Consider the following 18393-nt stretch of genomic DNA (forward strand, 5'->3'; position numbering starts at 1 on the left):
CGAAATAGAAGGTTCTGAGCTGGAGGAGAAGTCTGTAAAAATTGCAATTTTGGTCACTGTGAGGATTGAAAAAGTGATTATTCAACATGAGGCACAATCCATTTGACATTTGGAATCATTTTTTCAACAGTTGAAAAAATCAATTTTTTGATGAAAAACGATGACCGCTGACCTTTCTAACTTTCTCCAGATGGTCAGAAATGGTCATTTTTTTAATGTTTTCTCTTTTGACTGTAAATGACTATTGAATGAGAATTATCACTTTTGGTACTAAAATAAGTGTATTTAGAGTCATTTTTCTGCCAGAAATTTGTCGAAATAGAAGGTTCTGAGTGGCAGGAAAAGTATGTAAAAATGGCAATTTTGGTCACTGTGAGGCTTTAAAAATTGATTATTCAACATGAGGCACAATCCATTTGACATTTGGAATCATTTTTTCAACAGTTGAAAAAAACAATTTTTTGATGAAAAACGATGACCGCTGACCTTTCTAACTTTCTCCAGATGGTCACAAATGGTCATTTTTTTATGTTTTCTCTTTTGACTGTAAATGACTATTGAATGAGAATTATCACTTTTGGTACTAAAATAAGTGTATTTTGAGTCATTTTTCTGCCAGAAATTTGTCGAAATAGAAGGTTCTGAGTGGGAGCAAAAGTCTGTAAAAATGGCAATTTTGGTCACTGTGAGGCTTTAAAAAGTGATTATTCAACATGAGGCACAATCCATTTGACATTTGGAATCATTTTTTCAACAGTTGAAAAAAACAATTTTTTGATGAAAAACGATGACCCTGGACCTGTCGAATTTTCTCCAGATGGTCAGAAATGGTCATTTTATAATGTTTTCTCTTTTGACTGTAAATGACTATTAAATGTGAATTATCACTTTTGGAACTAAAATAAGTGTGTTTAGAGTCATTTTTCTGCCAGAAATTGGTCGAAATAGAAGGTTCTGAGTGGGAGGAAAAGTCTGTAAAAATGGCAATTTTGGTCACTGTGAGGCTTTAAAAATTGAATTTCAACATGAGGCACAATCAATTTGACATTTGGAATCATTTTTTCAACAGTTGAAATAATCAGTTTTTTGATGAAAAACGATGACCGCGGACCAGTCAAACTTTCTCCAGATGGTCAGAAATTGTCATTTTTTTATGTTTTCTCTTTTGACTGTAAATGACTATTAAATGTGAATGATCACTTTTGGAACTAAAATAAGTGTGTTTAGAGTCATTTTTCTGCCAGACATTTGTAGAAATAGAAGGTTCTGAGTGGGAGGAAAAGTCTGTAAAAATTGCAATTTTGATCACTGTGAGGCTTTAAAAAGTGATTATTCAACATGAGACACAATCGATTTGACATTTGGAATCATTTTTTCAACAGTTAAAAAAAAAATGTTTTGATGAAAAACGATGATTCTGGACCTGTCAAACTTTCTCCAGATGGTCAGAAATGGTCATTTTGTAATATTTTCTCTTTTGACTGTAATTGACTACTAAATGTAAATTATCACTTTTGGAAATAAAATAAGTGTTTAGTCATTTTTCTGCCAGAAATTTGTCAAAATAGAAGGTTCTGAATGGGAGGAAAAGTCTGTAAAATTGGCAATTTTGGTCACTGTGAGGTTTTAAAGAGTGAATATTCAACATGAGGCACAATCCATTTGACATTTGGAATAATTTTTTGAACAGTTGAAAAAAGAAGTTTTTTCATGAAAAACGATGACCCCGGACCTGTCGAACTTTCTCCAGATGGTCAGAAATGGTCATTTTATAATATTGTCTCTTTTGGCTGTAAATGACTATTAAATGTGAATTATCACTTTTGGTACTAAAATAAGTGTGTTTAATCATTTTTCTGCCAGAAATGTGTCGAAATAGAAGGTTCTGAGCTGGAGGAGAAGTCTGTAAAAATTGCAATTTTGGTCACTGTGAGGATTGAAAAAGTGATTATTCAACATGAGGCACAATCCATTTGACATTTGGAATCATTTTTTCAACAGTTGAAAAAATCAATTTTTTGATGAAAAACGATGACCGCTGACCTTTCTAACTTTCTCCAGATGGTCAGAAATGGTCATTTTTTTAATGTTTTCTCTTTTGACTGTAAATGACTATTGAATGAGAATTATCACTTTTGGTACTAAAATAAGTGTATTTAGAGTCATTTTTCTGCCAGAAATTTGTCGAAATAGAAGGTTCTGAGTGGCAGGAAAAGTATGTAAAAATGGCAATTTTGGTCACTGTGAGGCTTTAAAAATTGATTATTCAACATGAGGCACAATCCATTTGACATTTGGAATCATTTTTTCAACAGTTGAAAAAAACAATTTTTTGATGAAAAACGATGACCGCTGACCTTTCTAACTTTCTCCAGATGGTCACAAATGGTCATTTTTTTATGTTTTCTCTTTTGACTGTAAATGACTATTGAATGAGAATTATCACTTTTGGTACTAAAATAAGTGTATTTTGAGTCATTTTTCTGCCAGAAATTTGTCGAAATAGAAGGTTCTGAGTGGGAGCAAAAGTCTGTAAAAATGGCAATTTTGGTCACTGTGAGGCTTTAAAAAGTGATTATTCAACATGAGGCACAATCCATTTGACATTTGGAATCATTTTTTCAACAGTTGAAAAAAACAATTTTTTGATGAAAAACGATGACCCTGGACCTGTCGAATTTTCTCCAGATGGTCAGAAATGGTCATTTTATAATGTTTTCTCTTTTGACTGTAAATGACTATTAAATGTGAATTATCACTTTTGGAACTAAAATAAGTGTGTTTAGAGTCATTTTTCTGCCAGAAATTGGTCGAAATAGAAGGTTCTGAGTGGGAGGAAAAGTCTGTAAAAATGGCAATTTTGGTCACTGTGAGGCTTTAAAAATTGAATTTCAACATGAGGCACAATCAATTTGACATTTGGAATCATTTTTTCAACAGTTGAAATAATCAGTTTTTTGATGAAAAACGATGACCGCGGACCAGTCAAACTTTCTCCAGATGGTCAGAAATTGTCATTTTTTTATGTTTTCTCTTTTGACTGTAAATGACTATTAAATGTGAATGATCACTTTTGGAACTAAAATAAGTGTGTTTAGAGTCATTTTTCTGCCAGACATTTGTAGAAATAGAAGGTTCTGAGTGGGAGGAAAAGTCTGTAAAAATTGCAATTTTGATCACTGTGAGGCTTTAAAAAGTGATTATTCAACATGAGACACAATCGATTTTACATTTGGAATCATTTTTTCAACAGTTAAAAAAAAAATGTTTTGATGAAAAACGATGATTCTGGACCTGTCAAACTTTCTCCAGATGGTCAGAAATGGTCATTTTGTAATATTTTCTCTTTTGACTGTAATTGACTACTAAATGTAAATTATCACTTTTGGAAATAAAATAAGTGTTTAGTCATTTTTCTGCCAGAAATTTGTCAAAATAGAAGGTTCTGAATGGGAGGAAAAGTCTGTAAAATTGGCAATTTTGGTCACTGTGAGGTTTTAAAGAGTGAATATTCAACATGAGGCACAATCCATTTGACATTTGGAATAATTTTTTGAACAGTTGAAAAAAGAAGTTTTTTCATGAAAAACGATGACCCCGGACCTGTCGAACTTTCTCCAGATGGTCAGAAATGGTCATTTTATAATATTGTCTCTTTTGGCTGTAAATGACTATTAAATGTGAATTATCACTTTTGGTACTAAAATAAGTGTGTTTAGTCATTTTTCTGCCAGAAATTTGTCGAAATAGAAGGTTCTGAGCTGGAGGAAAAGTCTGTAAAAATGGCAATTTTGGTCACTGTGAGGATTCAAAAAGTGATTATTCAACATGAGGCACAATCGATTTGACATTTGGAATCATTTTTTCAACAGTTGAAAAAATAATTTTTTTGATGAAAAACGATGATTCTGGACCTGTCAAACTTTCTCCAGATGGTCAGAAATGGTCATTTTGTAATATTTTCTCTTTTGACTGTAATTGACTACTAAATGTAAATTATCACTTTTGGAAATAAAATAAGTGTTTAGTCATTTTTCTGCCAGAAATTTGTCGAAATAGAAGGTTCTGAGTGGGAGCAAAAGTCTGTAAAAATGGCAATTTTGGTCACTGTGAGGCTTTAAAAATTGATTATTCAACATGAGGCACAATCCATTTGACATTTGGAATCATTTTTTCAACAGTTGAAAAAAACAAATTTTTTGATGAAAAACGATGACCGCTGACCTTTCTAACTTTCTCCAGATGGTCACAAATGCTCATTTTTTTATGTTTTCTCTTTTGACTGTAAATGACTATTGAATGAGAATTATCACTTTTGGTACTAAAATAAGTGTATTTAGAGTCCTTTTTCTGCCAGAAATTTGTCGAAATAGAAGGTTCTGAGTGGGAGCAAAAGTCTGTAAAAATGGCAATTTTGGTCTCTGTGAGGCTTTAAAAAGTGAATATTCAACATAAGGCACAATCAATTTGTCATTTGGAATCATTTTTTTCAACAGTTGAAATAATCAATTTTTTGATGAAAAACGATGACCACGGACCTGTCGAACTTTCTCCAGATGGTCAGAAATTGTCATTTTTTAATGTTTTCTCTTTTGACTGTAAATGAATATTAAATGTGAATGATCACTTTTGGAACTAAAATAAGTGTGTTTAGAGTCATTTTTCTGCCAGAAATTTGTCGAAATAGAAGGTTCTGAGTGGGAGGAAAAGTCTGTAAAAATTGCATTTTTTTGATCACTGTGAGGCTTTAAAAAGTGATTATTCAACATGAGGCAAAATCCATTTGACATTTGGAATCATTTTTTCAACAGTTGAAAAAATCAATTTTTTGATGAAAAACGATGACCGCTGACCTTTCTAACTTTCTCCAGATGGTCAGAAATGGTCATTTTTTGATGTTTTCTCTTTTGACTGTAAATGACTATTGAATGAGAATTATCACTTTTGGTACTAAAATAAGTGTATTTAGAGTCATTTTTCTGCCAGAAATTTGTCGAAATAGAAGGTTCTGAGTGGGAGCAAAAATCTGTAAAAATGGCAATTTTGGTCACTGTGAGGCTTTAAAAATTTATTTTCAATATGAGCCACAATCAATTTAACATTTGAAATCATTTTTTTAAAACTGTTGAAAAAATCTATTTTTTGATGAAAAACAATGACCCTGGACCTGTCAAACTTTCTCCAGATGGTCAGAAATTGTCATTTTTTAATGTTTTCTCTTTTGACTGTAAATGACTATTAAATGTGAATTATCACTTTTGGAACTAAAATAAGTGTGTTTGGAGTAATTTTTCTGCCAGAATTTGGTCGAAATAGAAGGTTCTGAGTGGGAGGAAAAGTGTGTAAAAATGGCAATTTTGGTCACTGTGAGGCTTTAGAAAGTGAATATTCAACATAAGGCACAATCCATTTGTCATTTGGAATCATTTTTTTCAACAGTTGAAATAATCAATTTTTTCATGAAAAACGATGACCGTGGACCTGTCGAACTTATTCCAGATGGTCAGAAATTGTAATTTTTTAATGTTTTCTCTTTTCACTGTAAATGAATATTAAATGTGAATGATCACTTTTGGAACTAAAATAGGTGTATTTAGAGTCATTTTTCTGCCAGAAATTTGTCGAAATAGAAGGTTCTGAGTGGGAGCAAAAGTCTGTAAAAATGGCAATTTTGGTCACTGTGAGGCTTTAAAAAGTGATTATTCAACATGAGGCACAATCCATTTGACATTTGGAATCATTTTTTCAACAGTTGAAAAAAACAATTTTTTGATGAAAAACGATGACCCTGGACCTGTCGAATTTTCTCCAGATGGTCAGAAATGGTCATTTTATAATGTTTTCTCTTTTGACTGTAAATGACTATTAAATGTGAATTATCACTTTTGGAACTAAAATAAGTGTGTTTAGAGTCATTTTTCTGCCAGAAATTGGTCGAAATAGAAGGTTCTGAGTGGGAGGAAAAGTCTGTAAAAATGGCAATTTTGGTCACTGTGAGGCTTTAAAAATTGAATTTCAACATGAGGCACAATCAATTTGACATTTGGAATCATTTTTTCAACAGTTGAAATAATCAGTTTTTTGATGAAAAACGATGACCGCGGACCAGTCGAACTTTCTCCAGATGGTCAGAAATTGTCATTTTTTAATGTTTTCTCTTTTGATTGTAAATGACTATTAAATGTGAATGATCACTTTTGGAACTAAAATAAGTGTGTTTAGAGTCATTTTTCTGCCAGAAATTTGTAGAAATAGAAGGTTCTGAGTGGGAGGAAAAGTCTGTAAAAATTGCAATTTTGATCACTGTGAGGCTTTAAAAAGTGATTATTCAACATGAGACACAATCGATTTGACATTTGGAATCATTTTTTCAACAGTTGAAAAAATATTTTTTTGATGAAAAACGATGATTCTGGACCTGTCAAACTTTCTCCAGATGGTCAGAAATGGTCATTTTGTAATATTTTCTCTTTTGACTGTAATTGACTACTAAATGTAAATTATCACTTTTGGAAATAAAATAAGTGTTTAGTCATTTTTCTGCCAGAAATTTGTCAAAATAGAAGGTTCTGAATGGGAGGAAAAGTCTGTAAAATTGGCAATTTTGGTCACTGTGAGGTTTTAAAGAGTGAATATTCAACATGAGGCACAATCCATTTGACATTTGGAATAATTTTTTGAACAGTTGAAAAAAGAAGTTTTTTCATGAAAAACGATGACCCCGGACCTGTCGAACTTTCTCCAGATGGTCAGAAATGGTCATTTTATAATATTGTCTCTTTTGGCTGTAAATGACTATTAAATGTGAATTATCACTTTTGGTACTAAAATAAGTGTGTTTAATCATTTTTCTGCCAGAAATGTGTCGAAATAGAAGGTTCTGAGCTGGAGGAGAAGTCTGTAAAAATTGCAATTTTGGTCATTGTGAGGATTCAAAAAGTGATTATTCAACATGAGGCACAATCCATTTGACATTTGGAATCATTTTTTCAACAGTTGAAAAAATCAATTTTTTGATGAAAAACGATGACCGCTGACCTTTCTAACTTTCTCCAGATGGTCAGAAATGGTCATTTTTTTAATGTTTTCTCTTTTGACTGTAAATGACTATTGAATGAGAATTATCACTTTTGGTACTAAAATAAGTGTATTTAGAGTCATTTTTCTGCCAGAAATTTGTCGAAATAGAAGGTTCTGAGTGGCAGGAAAAGTATGTAAAAATGGCAATTTTGGTCACTGTGAGGCTTTAAAAATTGATTATTCAACATGAGGCACAATCCATTTGACATTTGGAATCATTTTTTCAACAGTTGAAAAAAACAATTTTTTGATGAAAAACGATGACCGCTGACCTTTCTAACTTTCTCCAGATGGTCACAAATGGTCATTTTTTTATGTTTTCTCTTTTGACTGTAAATGACTATTGAATGAGAATTATCACTTTTGGTACTAAAATAAGTGTATTTAGAGTCATTTTTCTGCCAGAAATTTGTCGAAATAGAAGGTTCTGAGTGGGAGCAAAAGTCTGTAAAAATGGCAATTTTGGTCACTGTGAGGCTTTAAAAAGTGATTATTCAACATGAGGCACAATCCATTTGACATTTGGAATCATTTTTTCAACAGTTGAAAAAAACAATTTTTTGATGAAAAACGATGACCCTGGACCTGTCGAATTTTCTCCAGATGGTCAGAAATGGTCATTTTATAATATTTTCTCTTTTGACTGTAAATGACTATTAAATGTGAATTATCACTTTTGGAACTAAAATAAGTGTGTTTAGAGTCATTTTTCTGCCAGAAATTGGTCGAAATAGAAGGTTCTGAGTGGGAGGAAAAGTCTGTAAAAATGGCAATTTTGGTCACTGTGAGGCTTTAAAAATTGAATTTCAACATGAGGCACAATCAATTTGACATTTGGAATCATTTTTTCAACAGTTGAAATAATCAGTTTTTTGATGAAAAACGATGACCGCGGACCAGTCAAACTTTCTCCAGATGGTCAGAAATTGTCATTTTTTTATGTTTTCTCTTTTGACTGTAAATGACTATTAAATGTGAATGATCACTTTTGGAACTAATATAAGTGTGTTTAGAGTCATTTTTCTGCCAGACATTTGTAGAAATAGAAGGTTCTGAGTGGGAGGAAAAGTCTGTAAAAATTGCAATTTTGATCACTGTGAGGCTTTAAAAAGTGATTATTCAACATGAGACACAATCGATTTGACATTTGGAATCATTTTTTCAACGGTTAAAAAAAAATGTTTTGATGAAAAACGATGATTCTGGACCTGTCAAACTTTCTCCAGATGGTCAGAAATGGTCATTTTGTAATATTTTCTCTTTTGACTGTAATTGACTACTAAATGTAAATTATCACTTTTGGAAATAAAATAAGTGTTTAGTCATTTTTCTGCCAGAAATTTGTCAAAATAGAAGGTTCTGAATGGGAGGAAAAGTCTGTAAAATTGGCAATTTTGGTCACTGTGAGGTTTTAAAGAGTGAATATTCAACATGAGGCACAATCCATTTGACATTTGGAATAATTTTTTGAACAGTTGAAAAAAGAAGTTTTTTCATGAAAAACGATGACCCCGGACCTGTCGAACTTTCTCCAGATGGTCAGAAATGGTCATTTTATAATATTGTCTCTTTTGGCTGTAAATGACTATTAAATGTGAATTATCACTTTTGGTACTAAAATAAGTGTGTTTAGTCATTTTTCTGCCAGAAATTTGTCGAAATAGAAGGTTCTGAGCTGGAGGAAAAGTCTGTAAAAATGGCAATTTTGGTCACTGTGAGGATTCAAAAAGTGATTATTCAACATGAGGCACAATCCATTTGACATTTGGAATCATTTTTTCAACAGTTGAAAAAATCAATTTTTTGATGAAAAACGATGACCGCTGACCTTTGTAACTTTCTCCAGATGGTCAGAAATGGTCATTTTTTGATGTTTTCTCTTTTGACTGTAAATGACTATTGAATGAGAATTATCACTTTTGGTACTAAAATAAGTGTATTTAGAGTCATTTTTCTGCCAGAAATTTGTCGAAATAGAAGGTTCTGAGTGGGAGCAAAAATCTGTAAAAATGGCAATTTTGGTCACTGTGAGGCTTTAAAAATTTATTTTCAATATGAGCCACAATCAATTTAACATTTGAAATCATTTTTTAAAACTGTTGAAAAAATCTATTTTTTGATGAAAAACAATGACCCTGGACCTGTCAAACTTTCTCCAGATGGTCAGAAATTGTCATTTTTTAATGTTTTCTCTTTTGACTGTAAATGACTATTAAATGTGAATTATCACTTTTGGAACTAAAATAAGTGTGTTTGGAGTAATTTTTCTGCCAGAATTTGGTCGAAATAGAAGGTTCTGAGTGGGAGGAAAAGTGTGTAAAAATGGCAATTTTGGTCACTGTGAGGCTTTAGAAAGTGAATATTCAACATAAGGCACAATCCATTTGTCATTTGGAATCATTTTTTTCAACAGTTGAAATAATCAATTTTTTCATGAAAAACGATGACCGTGGACCTGTCGAACTTATTCCAGATGGTCAGAAATTGTAATTTTTTAATGTTTTCTCTTTTCACTGTAAATGAATATTAAATGTGAATGATCACTTTTGGAACTAAAATAGGTGTATTTAGAGTCATTTTTCTGCCAGATATTTGTCGAAATAGAAGGTTCTGAGTGGAGGAAAAGTCTATAAAAATTGCAATTTTGATCACTGTGAGGCTTTAGAAAGTGATTTTTCAACATGAGACACAATCGATTTGACATTTGGAATCATTTTTTCAACAGTTGAAAAAATAATTTTTTTGATGAAAAACGATGATTCTGGACCTGTCAAACTTTCTCCAGATGGTCAGAAATGGTCATTTTGTAATATTTTCTCTTTTGACTGTAATTGACTACTAAATGTAAATTATCACTTTTGGAAATAAAATAAGTGTTTAGTCATTTTTCTGCCAGAAATTTGTCAAAATAGAAGGTTCTGAATGGGAGGAAAAGTCTGTAAAATTGGCAATTTTGGTCACTGTGAGGTTTTAAAGAGTGAATATTCAACATGAGGCACAATCCATTTGACATTTGGAATAATTTTTTGAACAGTTGAAAAAAGAAGTTTTTTCATGAAAAACGATGACCCCGGACCTGTCGAACTTTCTCCAGATGGTCAGAAATGGTCATTTTATAATATTGTCTCTTTTGGCTGTAAATGACTATTAAATGTGAATTATCACTTTTGGTACTAAAATAAGTGTGTTAAGTCATTTTTCTGCCAGAAATTTGTCGAAATAGAAGGTTCTGAGCTGGAGGAAAAGTCTGTAAAAATGGCAATTTTGGTCACTGTGAGGATTCAAAAAGTGATTATTCAACATGAGGCACAATCCATTTGACATTTGGAATCATTTTTTCAACAGTTGAGAAAATCAATTTTTTGATGAAAAACGATGACCGCTGACCTTTGTAACTTTCTCCAGATGGTCAGAAATGGTCATTTTTTTAATGTTTTCTCTTTTGACTGTAAATGACTATTGAATGAGAATTATCACTTTTGGTACTAAAATAAGTGTATTTAGAGTCCTTTTTCTGCCAGAAATTTGTCGAAATAGAAGGTTCTGAGTGGGAGCAAAAGTCTGTAAAAATGGCAATTTTGGTCTCTGTGAGGCTTTAAAAAGTGAATATTCAACATAAGGCACAATCAATTTGTCATTTGGAATCATTTTTTTCAACAGTTGAAATAATCAATTTTTTGATGAAAAACGATGACCACGGACCTGTCGAACTTTCTCCAGATGGTCAGAAATTGTCATTTTTTAATGTTTTCTCTTTTGACTGTAAATGAATATTAAATGTGAATGATCACTTTTGGAACTAAAATAAGTGTGTTTAGAGTCATTTTTCTGCCAGAAATTTGTCGAAATAGAAGGTTCTGAGTGGGAGGAAAAGTCTGTAAAAATTGCATTTTTTTGATCACTGTGAGGCTTTAAAAAGTGATTATTCAACATGAGGCAAAATCCATTTGACATTTGGAATCATTTTTTCAACAGTTGAAAAAATCAATTTTTTGATGAAAAACGATGACCGCTGACCTTTCTAACTTTCTCCAGATGGTCAGAAATGGTCATTTTTTTATGTTTTCTCTTTTGACTGTAAATGACTATTGAATGAGAATTGTCACTTTTGGTACTAAAATAAGTGTATTTAGAGTCATTTTTCTGCCAGAAATTTGTCGAAATAGAAGGTTCTGAGTGGGAGCAAAAGTCTATAAAAATGGCAATTTTGGTCACTGTGAGGCTTTAAAAATTTATTTTCAACATGAGCCAAAATCAATTTAACATTTGAAATCATTTTTTTAAAACTGTTGAAAAAATCTATTTTTTGATGAAAAACAATGACCCTGGACCTGTCAAACTTTCTCCAGATGGTCAGAAATTGTCATTTTTTAATGTTTTCTCTTTTGACTGTAAATGACTATTAAATGTGAATTATCACTTTTGGAACTAAAATAAGTGTGTTTGGAGTAATTTTTCTGCCAGAATTTGGTCGAAATAGAAGGTTCTGAGTGGGAGGAAAAGTGTGTAAAAATGGCAATTTTGGTCACTGTGAGGCTTTAAAAAGTGAATATTCAACATAAGGCAAAATCCATTTGTCATTTGGAATCATTTTTTTCAACAGTTGAAATAATCAATTTTTTCATGAAAAACGATGACCGCGGACCTGTCAAACTTACAGATGGTCAAAAATTGTCATTTTTTAATGTTTTCTCTTTTCACTGTAAATGAATATTAAATGTGAATGATCACTTTTGGAACTAAAATAGGTGTATTTAGAGTCATTTTTCTGCCAGATATTTGTCGAAATAGAAGGTTCTGAGTGGGAGGAAAAGTCTATAAAAATTGCAATTTTGATCACTGTGAGGCTTTAAAAAGTGATTATTCAACATGAGGCACAATCCATTTGACATTTGGAATCATTTTTTCAACAGTTGAAAAAATATATTTTTTGATGAAAAACGATGATTCTGGACTTGTCAAACTTTCTCCAGATGGTCAGAAATTGTCATTTTTTAATATTTTCTCTCTTGACTGTAATTGACTATTACATGTGAATTATCACTTTTGGAAATAAAATAAGTGTTTAGTCATTTTTTCCTCCAGAAATTTGTCGAAATAGAAGGTTCTGAGTGGGATGAAAAGTATGTAAAAATGGCAATTTTGGTCACTGTGAGGCTTTAAAAATTGATTATTCAACATGAGGCACAATCCATTTGACATTTGGAATCATTTTTTCAACAGTTGAAAAAAACAATTTTTTGATGAAAAACGATGACCCTGGACCTGTCGAATTTTCTCCAGATGGTCAGAAATGGTCATTTTATAATGTTTTCTCTTTTGACTGTAAATGACTATTAAATGTGAATTATCACTTTTGGAACTAAAATAAGTGTGTTTAGAGTCATTTTTCTGCCAGAAATTGGTCGAAATAGAAGGTTCTGAGTGGGAGGAAAAGTCTGTAAAAATGGCAATTTTGGTCACTGTGAGGCTTTAAAAATTGAATTTCAACATGAGGCACAATCAATTTGACATTTGGAATCATTTTTTCAACAGTTGAAATAATCAGTTTTTTGATGAAAAACGATGACCGCGGACCAGTCGAACTTTCTCCAGATGGTCAGAAATTGTCATTTTTTAATGTTTTCTCTTTTGACTGTAAATGACTATTAAATGTGAATGATCACTTTTGGAACTAAAATAAGTGTGTTTAGAGTCATTTTTCTGCCAGAAATTTGTAGAAATAGAAGGTTCTGAGTGGGAGGAAAAGTCTGTAAAAATTGCAATTTTGATCACTGTGAGGCTTTAAAAAGTGATTATTCAACATGAGACACAATCGATTTGACATTTGGAATCATTTTTTCAACAGTTGAAAAAATAATTTTTTTGATGAAAAACGATGATTCTGGACCTGTCAAACTTTCTCCAGATGGTCAGAAATGGTCATTTTGTAATATTTTCTCTTTTGACTGTAATTGACTACTAAATGTAAATTATCACTTTTGGAAATAAAATAAGTGTTTAGTCATTTTTCTGCCAGAAATTTGTCAAAATAGAAGGTTCTGAATGGGAGGAAAAGTCTGTAAAATTGGCAATTTTGGTCACTGTGAGGTTTTAAAGAGTGAATATTCAACATGAGGCACAATCCATTTGACATTTGGAATAATTTTTTGAACAGTTGAAAAAAGAAGTTTTTTCATGAAAAACGATGACCCCGGACCTGTCGAACTTTCTCCAGATGGTCAGAAATGGTCATTTTATAATATTGTCTCTTTTGGCTGTAAATGACTATTAAATGTGAATTATCACTTTTGGTACTAAAATAAGTGTGTTTAATCATTTTTCTGCCAGAAATGTGTCGAAATAGAAGGTTCTGAGCTGGAGGAGAAGTCTGTAAAAATTGCAATTTTGGTCACTGTGAGGATTCAAAAAGTGATTATTCAACATGAGGCACAATCCATTTGACATTTGGAATCATTTTTTCAACAGTTGAAAAAATCAATTTTTTGATGAAAAACGATGACCGCTGACCTTTCTAACTTTCTCCAGATGGTCAGAAATGGTCATTTTTTTAATGTTTTCTCTTTTGACTGTAAATGACTATTGAATGAGAATTATCACTTTTGGTACTAAAATAAGTGTATTTAGAGTCATTTTTCTGCCAGAAATTTGTCGAAATAGAAGGTTCTGAGTGGCAGGAAAAGTATGTAAAAATGGCAATTTTGGTCACTGTGAGGCTTTAAAAATTGATTATTCAACATGAGGCACAATCCATTTGACATTTGGAATCATTTTTTCAACAGTTGAAAAAAACAATTTTTTGATGAAAAACGATGACCGCTGACCTTTCTAACTTTCTCCAGATGGTCACAAATGGTCATTTTTTTATGTTTTCTCTTTTGACTGTAAATGACTATTGAATGAGAATTATCACTTTTGGTACTAAAATAAGTGTATTTAGAGTCATTTTTCTGCCAGAAATTTGTCGAAATAGAAGGTTCTGAGTGGGAGCAAAAGTCTGTAAAAATGGCAATTTTTCGTCACTGTGAGGCTTTAAAAATTTAGTTTCAACATGAGGCACAATCAATTTGACATTTGAAATCAATTTTTCAACAGTTGAAAAAATCTACTTTTTTGATGAAAAACAATGACCCTGGACCTGTCAAACTTTCTCCAGATGGTCAGAAATGGTCAATTTTTAATGTTTTCTCTTTTGACTGTAAATGACTATTAAATGTGAATTATCACTTTTGGAACTAAAATAAGTGTGTTTGGAGTCATTTTTCTGCCAGAATTTGGTCGGAATAGAAGGTTCTGAGTGGGAGGAAAAGTCTGTAAAAATGGCAATTTTGGTCACTGTGAGGCTTTAAAACGTGAATATTCAACTAAGGCACAATCCATTTGTCATTTGGAATCATTTTTTTCAACAGTTGAAATAATCAATTTTTTCATGAAAAACGATGACCGCGGACCTGTCGAACTTTCTCCAGATGGTCAGAAATTGTCATTTTTTAATGTTTTCTCTTTTGACTGTAAATGAATATTAGGGGCCCCATTAGGATGTCGGGCAGATTGCCTCCGCCAGGGTGGCGGTGGCCACCGCCACCCTGGCGGAGGCAATCCGCCCGACATCCTTCCCTGCATTCCCCCCGCCATATTACGATGGCGGAGGGGACCGCAGCGGTGGTAAACACCGCCCGCCTGTTTTCCGTCCCGGTCGCCTGGCGGCCGGGGCGGAAAAGTGATAACATGGTGGCGGTGTCTATCAGACACCGCCAGCCATATTAGCATGTACATCTGACAATGCCTTTCCGTGGCGGCAATGCCGCCACGGAAAGGCAGGCGGACTTCACTCTGGGGGCCCGCAGGGGGCCCCCAGAGTGAAGCACAGTAGGAGAGTGCACACAGGGGGGTACCTATGGTACCCCCCTGCATTTGCATAATGAAAGCGGCAGGCACCGCGCGGTGCCTGCCGCTTTCGTCATGCAAATGCTGCAATGCAATTTCAGCATTGTGGCGGGCGGTGCAGAGTGCACCGCCCGCCACAATGATGGGAATACAGGATGCGCCCGCCACTGTGGTAGGTGCATCCTAATGCTGCCAACGGGACCCCCGCCCTCATGGCGGGCGGTCCCTAGTACCGCGAGGATGGCGGGCGGGCAAAGTCCGCCCGCCATCCTAATGGGGCCCTAAATGTGAATGATCACTTTTGGAACTAAAATAAGTGTGTTTAGAGTCATTTTTCTGCCAGAAATTTGTCGAAATAGAAGGTTCTGAGTGGGAGGAAAAGTATGTAAAAATGGCAATTTTGGTCACTGTGAGGCTTTAAAAATTGATTATTCAACATGAGGCACAATCCATTTGACATTTGGAATCATATTTTTCAACAGTTGAAAAAAACAATTTTTTGATGAAAAACGATGACCCTGGACCTGTCGAACGTTCTCCAGATGGTCAGAAATGGTCATTTTATAATGTTTTCTCTTTTGACTGTAAATGACTATTAAATGTGAATTATCACTTTTGGAACTAAAATAAGTGTGTTTAGAGTCATTTTTCTGCCAGAAATTGGTCGAAATAGAAGGTTCTGAGTGGGAGGAAAAGTCTGTAAAAATGGTAATTTTAGTCACTGTGAGGATTTAAAAATTGAATTTCAACATGAGGCACAATCAATTTGACATTTGAAATCATTTTTTCAACAGTTGAAAAAATCTAATTTTTTGATGTAAAACAATGACCCTGGACCTGGCAAACTTTCTCCAGATGGTCAGAAATGGTCAATTTTTTAATGTTTTCTCTTTTGACTGTAAATGACTATTGAATGTGAATTATCACTTTTGGAACTAAAATAAGTGTGTTTGGAGTTATTTTTCTGCCAGAATTTGGTCGAAATAAATGTTCTGAGTGGGAGGAAAAGTCTGTAAAAATGGCAATTTTGGTCTCTGTGAGGCTTTAAAAAGTGAATATTCAACATAAGGCACAATCCATTTGACATTTGGAATAATTTTTTCAACAGTTGAAATAATCAATTTTTTGATGAAAAACGATGACCGCGGACCTGTCGAACTTATTCCAGATGGTCAGAAATTGTCATTTTTTAATGTTTTCTCTTTTCACTGTAAATGAATATTAAATGTGAATGATCACTTTTGGAACTAAAATAGGTGTATTTAGAGTCATTTTTCTGCCAGATATTTGTCGAAATAGAAGGTTCTGAGTGGGAGGAAAAGTCTATAAAAATTGCAATTTTGATCACTGTGAGGCTTTAAAAAGTGATTATTCAACATGAGGCACAATCCATTTGACATTTGGAATCATTTTTTCAACAGTTGAAAAAAACAATTTTTTGATGAAAAACGATGACCCTGGACCTGTCGAATTTTCTCCAGATGGTCAGAAATGGTCATTTTATAATGTTTTCTCTTTTGACTGTAAATGACTATTAAATGTGAATTATCACTTTTGGAACTAAAATAAGTGTGTTTAGAGTCATTTTTCTGCCAGAAATTGGTCGAAATAGAAGGTTCTGAGTGGGAGGAAAAGTCTGTAAAAATGGCAATTTTGGTCACTGTGAGGCTTTAAAAATTGAATTTCAACATGAGGCACAATCAATTTGACATTTGGAATCATTTTTTCAACAGTTGAAATAATCAGTTTTTTGATGAAAAACGATGACCGCGGACCAGTCGAACTTTCTCCAGATGGTCAGAAATTGTCATTTTTTAATGTTTTCTCTTTTGACTGTAAATGACTATTAAATGTGAATGATCACTATTGGAACTAAAATAAGTGTGTTTAGAGTCATTTTTCTGCCAGAAATTTGTAGAAATAGAAGGTTCTGAGTGGGAGGAAAAGTCTGTAAAAATTGCAATTTTGATCACTGTGAGGCTTTAAAAAGTGATTATTCAACATGAGACACAATCGATTTGACATTTGGAATCATTTTTTCAACAGTTGAAAAAAAAAATTTTTGATGAAAAACGATGATTCTGGACCTGTCAAACTTTCTCCAGATGGTCAGAAATGGTCATTTTGTAATATTTTCTCTTTTGACTGTAATTGACTACTAAATGTAAATTATCACTTTTGGAAATAAAATAAGTGTTTAGTCATTTTTCTGCCAGAAATTTGTCAAAATAGAAGGTTCTGAATGGGAGGAAAAGTCTGTAAAATTGGCAATTTTGGTCACTGTGAGGTTTTAAAGAGTGAATATTCAACATGAGGCACAATCCATTTGACATTTGGAATAATTTTTTGAACAGTTGAAAAAAGTAGTTTTTTCATGAAAAACGATGACCCCGGACCTGTCGAACTTTCTCCAGATGGTCAGAAATGGTCATTTTATAATATTGTCTCTTTTGGCTGTAAATGACTATTAAATGTGAATTATCACTTTTGGTACTAAAATAAGTGTGTTTAGTCATTTTTCTGCCAGAAATTTGTCGAAATAGAAGGTTCTGAGCTGGAGGAAAAGTCTGTAAAAAGGGCAATTTTGGTCACTGTGAGGATTCAAAAAGTGATTATTCAACATGAGGCACAATCCATTTGACATTTGGAATCATTTTTTCAACAGTTGAAAAAATCAATTTTTTGATGAAAAACGATGACCGCTGACCTTTGTAACTTTCTCCAGATGGTCAGAAATGGTCATTTTTTTAATGTTTTCTCTTTTGACTGTAAATGACTATTGAATGAGAATTATCACTTTTGGTACTAAAATAAGTGTATTTAGAGTCATTTTTCTGCCAGAAATTTGTCGAAATAGAAGGTTCTGAGTGGCAGGAAAAGTATGTAAAAATGGCAATTTTGGTCACTGTGAGGCTTTAAAAATTGATTATTCAACATGAGGCACAATCCATTTGACATTTGGAATCATTTTTTCAACAGTTGAAAAAACAATTTTTTGATGAAAAACGATGACCGCTGACCTTTCTAACTTTCTCCAGATGGTCACAAATGGTCATTTTTTTATGTTTTCTCTTTTGACTGTAAATGACTATTGAATGAGAATTATCACTTTTGGTACTAAAATAAGTGTATTTAGAGTCCTTTTTCTGCCAGAAATTTGTCGAAATAGAAGGTTCTGAGTGGGAGCAAAAGTCTGTAAAAATGGCAATTTTGGTCTCTGTGAGGCTTTAAAAAGTGAATATTCAACATAAGGCACAATCAATTTGTCATTTGGAATCATTTTTTTCAACAGTTGAAATAATCAATTTTTTGATGAAAAACGATGACCACGGACCTGTCGAACTTTCTCCAGATGGTCAGAAATTGTCATTTTTTAATGTTTTCTCTTTTGACTGTAAATGAATATTAAATGTGAATGATCACTTT

This window comes from Lissotriton vulgaris, chromosome 8, assembly GCF_964263255.1.
Source record: "Lissotriton vulgaris chromosome 8, aLisVul1.2, whole genome shotgun sequence".
In the NCBI taxonomy this organism is placed as follows: domain Eukaryota; kingdom Metazoa; phylum Chordata; class Amphibia; order Caudata; family Salamandridae; genus Lissotriton; species Lissotriton vulgaris.